Raw genomic sequence first — 14143 nt, forward strand, 5'->3', positions numbered from 1 at the left:
CTGGTCCGTGAGTTTTGGTGGGCAGCCCTCTCTTGGCAGGTTTGTTGTGGTGCCATATTTTCTTTCAATTTTTTTATAATGGATTTAGTGGTGCACTGTGGGATGTTCAAAATTTCGGATATTTCTTTATAACCCAACCCTGATCTGTACTTCTCCACAACTTTGTCCCTGACCTGTTTGGAGAGCTCCTTGGTCTTCATAGTGCCGCTTGTTTGGTGGTGTCCCTTGCTTAGTGGTGTTGCAAACTCTGGGGCCTTTCAGAACAGGTGTATATATACTGAGATCATGTGACAGATCATGTGACACTTAGATTGCACACAGGTGGACTTTATTTAACTAATTATGTGACTTCTGAAGGTAATTGGTTGCACCAGATCTTATTTAGGGGCTTCATAGCAAAGGGGGTGAATACATATGCATGCACCCCTTTTCCGTTATTGATTTTTTAGAATTCTTTGAAACAAGTTATTTTTTTCATTTTACTTCACCAATTTCGACTATTTTGTGTCCATTACATGAAATCCAAATAAAAATCCATTTAAATTACAGGTTGTAATGCAACAAAATAGGAAAAACGCCAAGGGGGATGAATACTTTTGCAAGACACTGTATGTAGGTTGACTCATTTTCTTTGTAAAGACTACAGCCTGATGGGAGCCCTACTTCCTTGTTCCAAACCCTCTAACTCAGGCTTTTCAAAACGGGGGCTTTACTAGTTTCTACAGGTTCACGAGGAGCTATGTTACAGTGCAGTGTCTATCTGAGATGGCTAGCGAAATAATTTTAATGGCTACTTTTGATGATTCCTCTTTCCAAGAAGAGCTGGATGACGAAACAGGTGTTGATGTGCTTTTACATACAAACATATGAAAAACGAGTAAGTTGTTTTGCTGTCGGTAGCTAGCTAGCAATATAGCTAAGCTCTCTTTTCTGACTGTGCATTCAATTTCAGACTGCCACAATCAGCATCAAACCCCCTTTAAACCCCCTGTTCAGTATAGTATAATTTTGAGATCGTTTCGCAATAATGGGGCTTGCTAGTACCACTACAAGAGCTAGCTAGCTTTGTTGCGATACCAAAAATGTACTCTATCCAAATGTTATAGCTAGCTAGCTAGCAAACATTAGCTAGCTAGCTAGCCTCAGTGCATCTCACTAGGACTAGGAGCAAAACTGGATAAATATTTTGATGATGATGAAGAGTAAATAAATATATTTGGCTTTATGACTAATCTTTGAGTAACTATACCTGTGTGTTGTAGCTAGCTAGCTAACGTGTGTCTGTGAGATGTGTAATATTCTGCATTGTGCTGCTACAGTAGGAATACGAATAGTAAACAACGATTGCCCATGAAAGTCTAATAGAGTTTCTGCCATTCTCTTACAGACAATACCGCTTAGTGGACTACAGATTGTTTTGGGAGTTTCTTCTATGTGGTGAGAAACTACGTACAGGACACCAAATCCCCTTGCCTGCATGTGTTGTTGGGGCCATTTGAGCAATTCAAGAGAAGATGTGACAACAATCTCCCCATGTATCAAAGTGACTCAACACCTCACTTCACCCCCCAAACACACCATATGCAAGTATTCCCTTTGTAGAGCTGTGGTATTTATTATAGGCATTAGTAGTACAGTATATTTTTTATTCTACTGTATATATGTCATACATTGCCAAAACTGTTCCTGCATACTCCTGTGTAAACTCACCTCGATCTCCAGAGCAAATAAACTGTCTTGAATACAAGCCCTCTCTACATATGTGCTACATTGACAGACTAATCTACTGTTATATTGAAGCATGTTTACTTGCCAACAAATGAAAGTTGAAATGATACACCAACTCCCTGCATAATTTGTTTTAGCAGTAAGATTGTAGCTCGTTACCTCAAAATACATTTCATGAATATCACAATGAATTGATCCAGAAGTTGAAGTCAATATTTTATTGGTTTCTGATGCAGCTGGAATCATTTAGTCACTTGTCAGTACACTTTTAAATTATATAACACATTTTATATAAAACGTCATTACAAACATATATAGAAGAGCTAGCAATATCTTTGGCTATTGCCAGCCCTGTGCAGTCTTTTCCTCTTCAGAGTCAGATGATGCTGAGCTTGTTCCCAGCTGAAAGTTTTCATCCAATGGGTCTACAGGATTTGTACTACTAAAGCTGGTTTCAAGGTCGTCGTCATCATCATGATTAGTCTGTAGGACATACAATAGTCAGTGATTAGCCAACATTTTACTACTTTGTCCCCATCAATACACACTCAAACAAGGTACTATATCCACCAGTGGCGTGTATTCATGGATGCCAAGGGAAGCCAGGCTTCCCCCAAAAATGTAACAATAAAAAAATAAAAAAACATACAATGTAATTTATCTGTCGTCTCTCTGTGTTTCATACATTTTCTTCAAGAGGCTCAATGTATCTCACCGGTTAAAGCATCCTGTCACGCCCTGGCTCCGGGGACTCTAGTATGTTGAGCCAGGGTGTGAGTTTTCATTTGTTTATGTTCTAGTTGTTGTATATCTATGTTGGCCAGGGTGGCTCCCAATCAGAGACGGCTGTAGCTCGTTGTCTCTGATTGGGAGTCATACTTAGGTAGCCGTTAGGCATTCATTATTTGTGGTTTCTTGTTCCGTGTTGGTTTGTTTATGTAACCAGTGACGTCACGTTTCGTTTTGTTGTTTTGATTGTGTGATCATTCTAATAAATAAAATGTTCGCATTCAACGCTGCGCCTTGGTCCTCCTCTATGAATGACGATCATGACAGAAGAAACCACCAAGATGTGACCAAGCAGCGTGTCCAGGAGCCATCGCCAGGGAGATCCCTAACAGATCTCCTTCGCCTCCTCGACTGGGTCAAGCCGAGTGAGGAAGAGAAGGGCTTGACATTGTGGCAGAAGGGCGAAAGGCTGGCGAGGGACATGGAGACCTGGTCCACGGGTAGGGGAGACGCCCAGAAATTTTTTAGGGGGGGGCTAACGCCGTGGACGACGGGCCAGCAGGAGACCGCGGCAGAGCGGCCCAGCGGATTGGCAGAGGAGGCCGCCAGGTTACGGGGGCCACTGGTCGAAGAGGGGGTGGAAGATGTAGAGGCACGGCGAGAGGTACTGGCGTGTGTTGCCAGTCCGGTCCGGCCTGTTCCTGATCCCCACGTAGGGCCAGTGGTGTGTGTTCCCAGTACGGTCCGGCCTGTTCCTGCCACTCGCACCAAGTCTACGGTGCGCATCGCCAGCTCGGCCCGGCTCATTCCTGCTCCCCGCACCAAGTCAGTGGTGCTTTTCGTCAGCCCTGTCCGGCCCGTTCCTGCTCTCCGCACCAAGTCTGTGGTGCGCGTCGCCAGCCCAGTCCGGCCCATTCCTGCTCCCCGCACCAAGTCTGTGGTGCGTTTCGTCAGCCCTGTCCGGCCCGTTCCTGCTCTCCGCACCAAGTCTGTGGTGCGCGTCGCCAGCCCAGTCCGGCCCATTCCTGCTCCCCGCACCAAGTCTGTGGTGCGTTTCGTCAGCCCTGTCCGGCCCGCTCCTGCTCCCCGCACCAAGTCAGTGGTGCGTTTCGTCAGCCCGGCTCGGCCCGCTCCTGCTCCCCACACCAAGCCAGTGGTGTGCGTCATCAGTCCGGCACGGCCTGTGCCTGTTCCACCGGTGGCGGGTCCGGCACCGGTCAGGTGCTGCATCACGCCGGAGCTAGAGCAATCCGCTCCACCAGTGTTCAGTTCAGCTCTGGTCAGCAGGGCCAGACCGGACCAGGGGTACTTTGGGGGGTTAGAGAAGGAGTGGGGGTCATGTCCGGAGCCGGATCCGCCGCCGAGGCGGAGTGCCCACCCGGTCCCTCCCCTGTTGTATTTGGTTGGCGCGGTCGGAGTCCGCGCCTTTAGGGGGGGGTACTGTCACGCCCTGGCTCCGGGGACTCTAGTATGTTGAGCCAGGGTGTGAGTTTTCATTTGTTTATGTTCTAGTTGTTGTATATCTATGTTGGCCAGGGTGGCTCCCAATCAGAGACGGCTGTAGCTCGTTGTCTCTGATTGGGAGTCATACTTAGGTAGCCGTTAGGCATTCATTATTTGTGGTTTCTTGTTCCGTGTTGGTTTGTTTATGTAACCAGGGACGTCACGTTTCGTTTTGTTGTTTTGATCGTGTGATCATTCTAATAAATAAAATGTTCGCATTCAACGCTGCGCCTTGGTCCTCCTCTATGAATGACGATCGTGACACATCCGAGCGAACTAAACAGTGCCCCTCTGTCTCAGTATGTGTACCGTATCTATCTGGTGCTGTCTGGTCAGAAAGAGTATGACATTGTTTCCGCCTGTTGCATTGAATGCAAGGGATCAAGCGAGCATTTGGCCTCCCTTCATAATTAAAAAAATAAATAATAGCCAATCAGCGATGAGCTAAACTGAGTGAGCTCAACTGTGAATGGTCCTGGAGCATCAAAACAAAGTGTCAAGGGAAGCCAGTTTGGATTTGGCTTCAGATTAATCACATCACAAGCCAAACTTAATTATTGATAGAAAAAAACTTGAATTGTTGCATCTCGTTGTGTTGTTGTCCTCCGGTGGCTAGCTAGCTAGCTAAAATTGTCCCTTTCCTAAATTACCCATGGATGGAGATAGGGATTTGGACTCATGGTTTTACTTAATTCTCCATCCTGGCCAATAATTATAAGGCGATTCTGATCCAACCATAAATTCATACATTGTGCCCCTGGTCTGAGAGGATGGAAGTTCAACATGTAACTAGATGTATTATGCCAATGTTAACTAGCTGGCCTGGCGTATCGTTATCCATTAAAGGAAGTTAGGCTAACGACTAGTGAGCAAGTATTTTTGCCAGGTAGCCTAGGACAACAAAAACTAAACGCTTGTACTGTATGACAGAGTCATACTGTCGTGGCCAAAAGTTTTGAGAATGACACAAGTATTGGTCTTCACAAAGTTTGCTGCTTCAGTGTTTTTAGATATTTTTGTCAGATGTTACTATGGTATACTGAAGTATAATTACAAGCATTTAATAAGTGTCAAAGGCTTTTATTGACAATTATATTAAGTTTACGCAAAGAGACAATATTTGCAGTGTTGACCCTTTGTCACGTTCGTTGAACGACGGGTCAGACCAAGGCGCAGCGTGAAATGCGTACATGTTTATTAAACTAAATAAACACACGACAAAACAATAAACCAACGACACGTGAAGTCCAAGGTAGCACACACAACATACCTTACACGGAACAAGATCCCACAACTAGACTGTGCCAATAGGCTGCTTAAGTATGGTCCCCAATCAGAGAGAACGAGCGACAGCTGCCTCTGATTGGGATCCACACCGGCCAACATAGAAATACCCATCCTAGAAAACCCAGGCACCAGTGGAGTGGACTGCTCTGGCTCCGGAGTGGAGCAGCTGACCGGAGCTGGATCAGGCACTGGTGGAGCGGACTGCTCTGGCTCCGGAGTGGAACAGCAAACCGGAACTGGATCAGGCACCGGTGGAGCGGACTGCTCTGGCTCCGGAGTGGAGCAGCTGACCAGTGCCGGACTGGCGACGCACACCACAGGCTTGGTGCGAGGAGCCGGAACAGGCCGGGTCGGGCTGGCGACGCGCACCACTGGCTTGGTGCGAGGAGCAGGAACAGGCCGGGCCGGGCTGGCGACGCGCACCACTGGCTTGGTGCGAGGGACAGGAACAGGCCGGGCCGGGCTGGCGACGCGCACCACTGTCTTGGTGCGAGAAGCAGGAACAGGCCGGGCCGGGCTGGCGACGCGCACCACTGGCTTGGTGCTAGGCGCAGGAACAGGCCGGGCCGGGCTGGCGACGCGCACAACTGTCTTGGTGCGAGGAGCAGGAACAGGCCGGGCCGGGCTGGCGATGCGCACCACTGCCTTGGTGCGAGGAGCAGGAACAGGCCGAGCCGGACTGGAGACGCGCACCACTGGCTTGGTGCGAGGAGCAGTAACGCGTCGGGCCGTACTGGGAACACGCACCACTGGCTTAGTGCGGGGAGCAGGAACGGGCCGGACCGGACTGGCGACACGCACCGCTTGCTTGGTGCGAGGAGCAGGACTGGGTTCCTTTATTAACCCCTGCTCCTTCTGCTGCCTAACCAGCTCCTCTCGCCGTGCCTCTACACTTTCCTTCTCCCTTACAGCCTCTTGTAGCGCCTCCCTCTGACCGAATAACTCCTGCTCCCTCTGAACCAATAGCCCCCGTAACATGGTGGCCTCCTCTCCTAACCTGCAGATCCGCCCTGTCGCGGCCTCCTGCTGCCTCGTCGTCCACACCGTGTGCCCCCCCCAAATTTTTTTATTGGGGTTGCCTCTCCACCCTGATCCCTTTCAGGGCCTCCATCTTTCTTGCCAGATCCTCTCTTATCTCCTGCCAAGTCCATCCTCTCTGCTCCCCCTCGGCACACTGCTTGGTCCAGGTCTGGTGGGATCTTCTGTCACGTTCGTTGAAGGACAGGTCAGACCAAGGCGCAGCGTGAAATGCGTACATGTTTATTAAACTAAATAAACACACGACAAAACAATTAACCAACGACACGTGAAGTCCAATTGTTTTGTCGTGTGTTTATTTAGTTTAATAAACATGTACGCATTCCACACAACATACCTTACACGGAACAAGATCCCACAACTAGACTATGCCAATAGGCTGCTTAAGTATGGTACCCAATCAGAGACAACGAGCGACAGCTGCCTCTGATTGGGAACCACACCGGCCAACATAGAAATACCCATCCTAGAAAACCCACATAGAATATACACAAACAAAGAATACACACACCCTGACTCAACATATAAGAGTCCCCTGAGTCAGGTTGTGAAACCCTTCTTTTTCAAGACCTCTGCAATCCGCCCTGGCATGCTGTCAGTTAACTTCTGGGCCACATCCTGACTGATGGCAGCCCATTCTTGTATAATCAATGCTTGGAGTTTGTCAGAATTTGTGGGGTTTTGTTTGTCCACCCGCCTCTTGAGGATTGACCACAAGTTCTCAATGGGATTAAGGTCTGGGGAGTTTCCTGGCCATGGACCCAAAATGTCGATGTTTTGTTCCCCAAGCCACTTAGTCATCACTTTTGCCTTATGGCCAGGTGCTCCATCATGCTGGAAAAGGCATTGCTCATCACCAAACGGTTCTTGGATGGTTGGGAGAAGTTGCTATCGGAAGATGTGTTGGTACCATTCTTTATTCATGGCTGTGTTCTTAGGCAAAATTGTGAGTGAGCCCACTCCCTTGGCTGAGAAGCAACCCCACACATGAATGGTCTCAGGATGCTTTACTGTTGGCATGACACAGGACTGATGGTAGCGCTCACCTTGTCTTCTCCGGACAAGCTTTTTTCCGGATGCCCCAATCAATCGGAAAGGGGATTCATTAGAGAAAATGACTTTACCCCAGTCCTCAGCAGTCCAATTCCTGTACCTTTTGCAGAATATCAGTCTGTCCCTGATGTTTTTCCTGGAGAGAAGTGGCTTCCTCGCTGCCCTTCTTGACACCAGGCCATCCTCCAAAAGTCTTCGCCTCACTGTGCGTGCAGATGCACTCACACCTGCCTGCTGCCATTCCTGAGCAAGCTTTGCACTGGTGGTGCCCCGATCCTGCAGCTGATTCAACGTTAGGATACATTCCTGGTGCTTGCTGGACTTCCTTGGGCGCCCTGAAGCCTTCTTCACAACAATTGAACCTCTCTCCTTGAAGTTCTTGATGATCCGATAAATGGTTGATTTAGGTGCAATCTTACTAGCAGCAATATCCTTGCCTGTGAAGCCCTTTTTGTGCAAAGCAATGATGACAACACTTGTTTCCTTGCAGGTAACCATGGTTAACAGAAGAAGAACAATGATTTCAAGCACCACCCTCCTTTTAAAGCTTCCAGTCTGTTATTCTAACGCAATCAGCATGACAGAGTGATCTCCAGCCTTGTCCTCGTCAACACTCTCACCTGTGATAACGAGAGAATCACTGACATGATCTCAGCTGGTCCTTTTGTGGCAGGGCTAAAATGCAGTGGAAATGTTTTTTTGGGATTAAGTTCATTGTCATGGCAAAGAGGACTTTGCAATTAATTGCAATTCATCTGATCACTCTTCATAACATTCTGGAGTATATGCAAATTGGCATCATAAAAACTGATGCAGCAGACTTTGTGAAAATGTATATTTGTGTCATTCTCAAAACGTTTGACAACGACTGTAGACTGTTTAGGCAACATGAAAGAGCAGGATGGCATTGGCGTTTCTCTACAAGTAGGGTGAGTCAACATGTTTTTTCTACTTGCATGCATGCACACACCATACACACACACACACAAATCAGTACCATGGACAGCCACATGATATTTAGCTTACGTTGATTGGACTAAATAGTTTTTGGTATCTTTTAGTTGTCACTGTATTAGACTTAGCATAGGTGATTAGATGATGTTGAAATGTTGAAGCTGAAATGGTGTTGAAATAGCAGAGGCAGCTCCTGTTTACTTTGCGACTTGCGGTAACTCTCCGTGTTTCTAAATCAATAATTGTTTAGTGGTCCCAAAATGTCGGAAACATTAACTTGCTTGACATGCTCTAGGTCATGTAACTGTTTGTTACATGCAATATGTTTTGTGGACTTCACCGGACAGATCTTGCTCTCTGGTGTTGTAATGAAACAAATGTGAAGCTGAATTTATTCTGCCACTGTGTCTTCTTATAGTTTCGGCCTTGGGCCTGTATATCACGGTGTCAAGGTATATGAACTAACAGGTTATAGAGCAAGCAATGCAATTATTACAACACATATGTTGTAATATGGCTTTTTCTTCTGGATTGGCTTCCCCAGTGATTTTACCCATCACCTCGTGTCAATAGATCATCTTGACTAACCGTCACACACACATTACCCACACCCAACAGACACCAGTCAGGCACCCACACCATCCTCTCCTTTCTAATAACTCTGCTTTTCTCCAATAAACAATCAACTAAGCGTCCATAATATAGAGAACTATAGTAAAAGTTGTAGCCTACTTATAAACACACCAAGTATGACAACAAAACATGAACCATGTTTATGTCTAGCTCCAGTATATTTATTTGCTCATCATGGAGTCACGGAAAGATTTCACAAAGGTGACTTACTCTAGTTCCTTGATGTTGATGCCAATGCAGATGTTCCGTGTTGCTAGCTAACGGTTAGATACGGTCCGATAGGCTGTAGCTAATGTAACCTAATGTAGCTAAAGTTAGCTTGCAAAGTTACAAATCACATCGCCAGATAGCAGCTGGCTAATTACATTGATTTGCTTTGGAATGTCTAGCCAGCGTATTATGAAAGCTAGCTAGATTTTAGCTTAGATGAACAAATGTAGTTTGTTAGCTAGTTAGCTAGCTAGCTAAGTAGGCTACATTACCTCTGTTCGACTTCTTAGTAAGGTAACCAATGAAATGTTACCCCAGCAGCCTGTGCTTGCTTGTAGTTTGCACATCCAGGCACTAAGCACCACACAATGACTAAACTTTACAGTTGTTGTCGACACAAAAATATAAATAAATATTTATTCGCAAGCTGATGTTCTATGAACGAGAGGCTGGTCCATGAGTAACTTTAGCGAGCTGTTGACATCCATTCTCAAACGGATCCACATCCACAGGGGCGGTATCACGTCCTGAAATCGCTATGAATTCTGGATATTGTGGTTTGCTTACAACCAGGAAATGTAGATGGCTAATTTCTACCAGTGAGATGCAGAAACGCTCATATTTGCGTGTAGTGAGGTAATTCTTGACACATATTATATGCTAATACAATATTAATGGACATATACCGTGAAAGAGCAGCAGTGAAATGTCCCTTTAAAGCCAGGTAATTCAAAGCATATCTAATGTGGATCGGATTAAATCCCGGCCTATGTAAATGTCAACAAATTAGATTCAGCACCAATCATGTGGTGATTGGTACTGTTGCTCTCATGGAGAATCAATCTTTGAGAAGTACAACTGCATCATTGTTTACAGTGCTTTGCAAAAGTATTCATCCCCCTTGGCGTTTTTCCTATTTTGTTGCATTACAACCTGTAATTTAAATGGATTTTTATTTTGATTTCATGTAATGGACATACACAAAATAGTCAAAATTGGTGAAGTGAAATGAAAAAAATAACTTGCTTCAAAAAATTATACAAAATAAATAACGGAAAAGTGGTACATGCCAATGTATTTACCCCCTTTGCTATGAAGCCCCTAAATAAGATCTGGTGCAACCAATTACCTTCAGAAGTCACATAATTAGTTAAATAAAGTCCACCTGTGTGCAATCTAAGGGTCACATGATCTGTCATATGATCTCAGTATATATACACCTGTTCTGAAAGGCCCCAGAGTCTGCAACACCACTAAGCAAGAGGCACCACCAAGCAAGCAGCACCATGAAGACCAAGGAGCTCTCCATACAGGTCAGGGACAAAGTTGTGGAGAAGTACAGATCGGGGGTTGGGTTATAAAACAATATCCGAAATGTTGAACATCCCACAGTGCACCACTAAATCCATTACTAAAAAATTGAAAGAATATGACACCACAACAAACCTGCCAAGAGAGGGCTGCCCACCAAAACTCACGGACCAAGCAAGGAGGGCATTAATCAGAGAGGCAACAAAGAGACCAAAGATAACACTGAGGGAGCTGCAAAGCTCCAAAGCAGAGATTGGAGTATCTGTCCATAGGACCACTTTAAACTGTACACACCACAGAGCTGGGCTTTACGGAAGAGTGGCCAGAAAAAGCCATTGCTTAAAGACAAAAATAAGCAAACAATTGAGCTTTTTGGCCATAAAGAAAACGCTATGTCTGGCGCAAACCCAACACCTCTCATCACCCCGAGAACACCATCCCCACAGTGAAGCATGGTGGTGGCAGCATCATGCTGTGGGGATATTTTTAATCGGCAGGGACTGGGAAACTGGTCAGAATTGAAGGAATTGGATGGCGGTAAATACAGGGACACCATATGTGAATTGATTTCCCCCCATTTATCCTCAGAGTTCGTACTGCTTGGTGACCTAAATTTGGATATGCTTAACACCCCGGCCATCCTACAATCCAAACTAGATGCCCTCAATCTCACACAAATTATCAACGAACCTACAAGGTACAACCCTACATCCGTAAACATGGGTACCCTCATAGATATGGCCGGCAGGGGATGAAGCTCAGGTTGTGGAGCATGGCGTTTGCAATGCCAGGGTTGTGGGTTCGATTCCCACGGGGGGTATGAAAAAATAAAAAATAATGTATGCACTAACTGTAAGTCGCTCTGGATAAGAGCGTCTGCTAAATGACTAAAAATGTAAAATGTAAATATCATCCTGACTAATTTACCCTCTAAATACACCTCCGCTGTCTTCAACCAGGATCTCAGCAATCACTGCCTTATTGCCTGCGTCCGTAACTGATCCGTGGTCAAACGACCACCCCTCATCACTGTCAAACGCTCCCTAAAACACTTTAGCGAGCAGGCCTTCCTAATTGACCTGGCCCGGTATCCTGGATGGATATAGATATCATTCCGTCAGTAGAGGATGCCTGGTTGTTCTTTAAAAGTAATTTCCTCTCAATCTTAAATAAACATGCCCCATTCAAAAAATACAGAACTAAGAACAGATATAGCCCCTGGTTCTCCTCAGACTTGACTGCCCTTGACCAGCACAAAAACATCCTGTGGCGTACTGCATTAGCATCTAATAGCCCCCGCAATATGCAACTTTTCAGGGAAGTTAGGAACCAAAGCAGTTAGGAGAGCAAAGGCTAGCTTTTTCAAACAGAAATTTGCATCCTGTAGCACTAACTCCAAAACGTTTTGGGACACTGTAAAGTCCATGGAGAATAAGAGCACCTCCTCCCAGCTTCCCACTGCACTGAGGCTAGGAAACACTATCACCACCGATAAATCTACAATAATCAAGAATTTCAACAAGCATTTTGCTACGGCTGGCCATGCTTTCCACCTGGCTACCACTACCCCGGCCACCAGCTCTGCACCCTCCACTGCAACTTCCCATGCCCCCCCGCTTCTCCTTCACACAAATTCAGACAGCTGATGTTCTGAAAGAGCTGCAACATCTGGACCCCTACAAATCATCTGGGCTAGACAATGTGGACCCTTTATTTCTAAAACTAGCTGCCAAAATTGTCGCAACCCCTATTACTAGCCTGTTCAACCTCTCTTTCGTAACGTCTGAGATCCCCAGAGATTGGAAAGCTGCCGCGGTCATCCCCCTCTTCAAAGGGGGTGACACTCTAGATCCAAACTGTTACAGACCTATATCCATCCTGCCCTGCCTTTCGAAAGTATTTGAAAGCCAAGATAACAAACAGATCACCGACCATTTCGAATCCCACCGTACCTTCTCCGCTATGCAATCCGGTTTCCGATCTGGTCATGGGTGCACCTCAGCCACGCTCAAGGTCCTAAACAATATTATAACCGCGATCGATAATAGACAGTACTGTGCAGCCGTCTTCATTGACCTGGCCAAGGCTTTCGACTCTGTCAACCACTGCATTCTAATTGGCAGACTAAATAGCCTTGGTTTCTCAAATGACTGCCTCGCCTGGTTCACCAACTACTTCTCAGATAGAGTTCAATGTGTCAAATCGGAGGGCCTGTTGTCTGGACCTATGGCAGTCTCTATGGGGGTGCCACAGGGTTCAATTCTTGGGCTGACTCTTTTCTCCGTATATATCAATGCTGCTGGTGACTCTCAGATCCACCTCTACACAGACGACACCATTTTGTATACATCTGGCCCTTCATTGGACACTGTGTTAACAAACCTCCAAACGAGCTTCAATGCCATACAACACTCCTTCAGTAGCCTCCAACTGCTCTTAAACACTAGTAAAACTAAATGCATGCTCTTCAATCCAACGCTGCTGGCCCACCCGACTAGAATCACTACTCTCGACGGGTCTGACCTAGAGTATGTGGACAACTACAAATACCTAGGTGTCTGGTTAGACTGTAAACTCTCCTTCCAGACTCACATTAAGCATCTCCAATCCAAAGTTAAATCTAGAATCGGCTTCCTATTTCGCAACAAAGCCTCCTTCACTCATGCTGCCAAACATGCCCTCGTAAAACTGACTATCCTACCGATCCTTGACTTCGGCGATGTCATTTACAAAATAGCCTCCAACACTCTACTCAGCAAATTGGATGTAGTCTATCACAGTGCCATCTGTTTTGTCACCAAAGCCCCATATACTACCCACCATTGTGACCTGTACGCTCTTGTTGGCTGGTCCTCACTACATATTCGTCACCAAACCCACTGGCTCCAGATCATCTATAAATCACTGCTAGGCAAATCCCTGCCTTATCTTAGCTCATTGGTCACCATAGCAACACCCACCCGTAGTCTGCACTCCAGCAGGTATATCTCACTGGTCATCCCCAAAGCCAACACCTCCTTTGGCCGCCATTCCTTCCAGTTCTCTGCTGCCAATGACTGGAACGAATTGCAAAAATCTCTGAAGCTGGAGACTCTTATCTCCCTCACTAACTTTAAGCATCAGTTGTCAGAGCACCTTACCAATCATTGCACCTGTACACAGCCCATCTGAAATTAGCCCACCCAACTACCTCATCCCCATATTGTTATTTATTTTGCTCATTTGCACCCCAGTATCTCTATTTGCACATCATCTCTTGCACATCTATCATTCCAGTGATAATACTAATTGTAATTATTTTGCACTATAGCCTATTTATTGCCTTACCTCCATAACTTGCTACATTTGCACACGCTGTATATATATTTATTGTTGTATTTTTGACTTTATATTTTGTTTTACCCCATTTGTAACTCTGTGTTGTTGTTTTTATCGCACTGCTTTGCTTTATCTTGGCCAGGTCGCAATTGTAAATGACAACTTGTTCTCAACTGGCTTACCTGGTTAAATAAAGGTAAAATAAAAAAAGTATTCCAGAGATTTGAGACTGGGACGGAGGTTCACCTTCCAGCAGGACAATGACCCTAAGCATGCTGCTAAAGCAACACTCGAGTGGTTTAAGGGGAAACATTTAAATGTCTTGGAATGGCCTAGTCAAAGCCCAGACCTCAATCCAATTGAGAATCTGTGGTATGAC

This window comes from Coregonus lavaretus, assembly GCF_964263955.1.
Source record: "Coregonus lavaretus genome assembly, chromosome: 32".
NCBI classification, from domain to species: Eukaryota; Metazoa; Chordata; class Actinopteri; order Salmoniformes; family Salmonidae; genus Coregonus; species Coregonus lavaretus.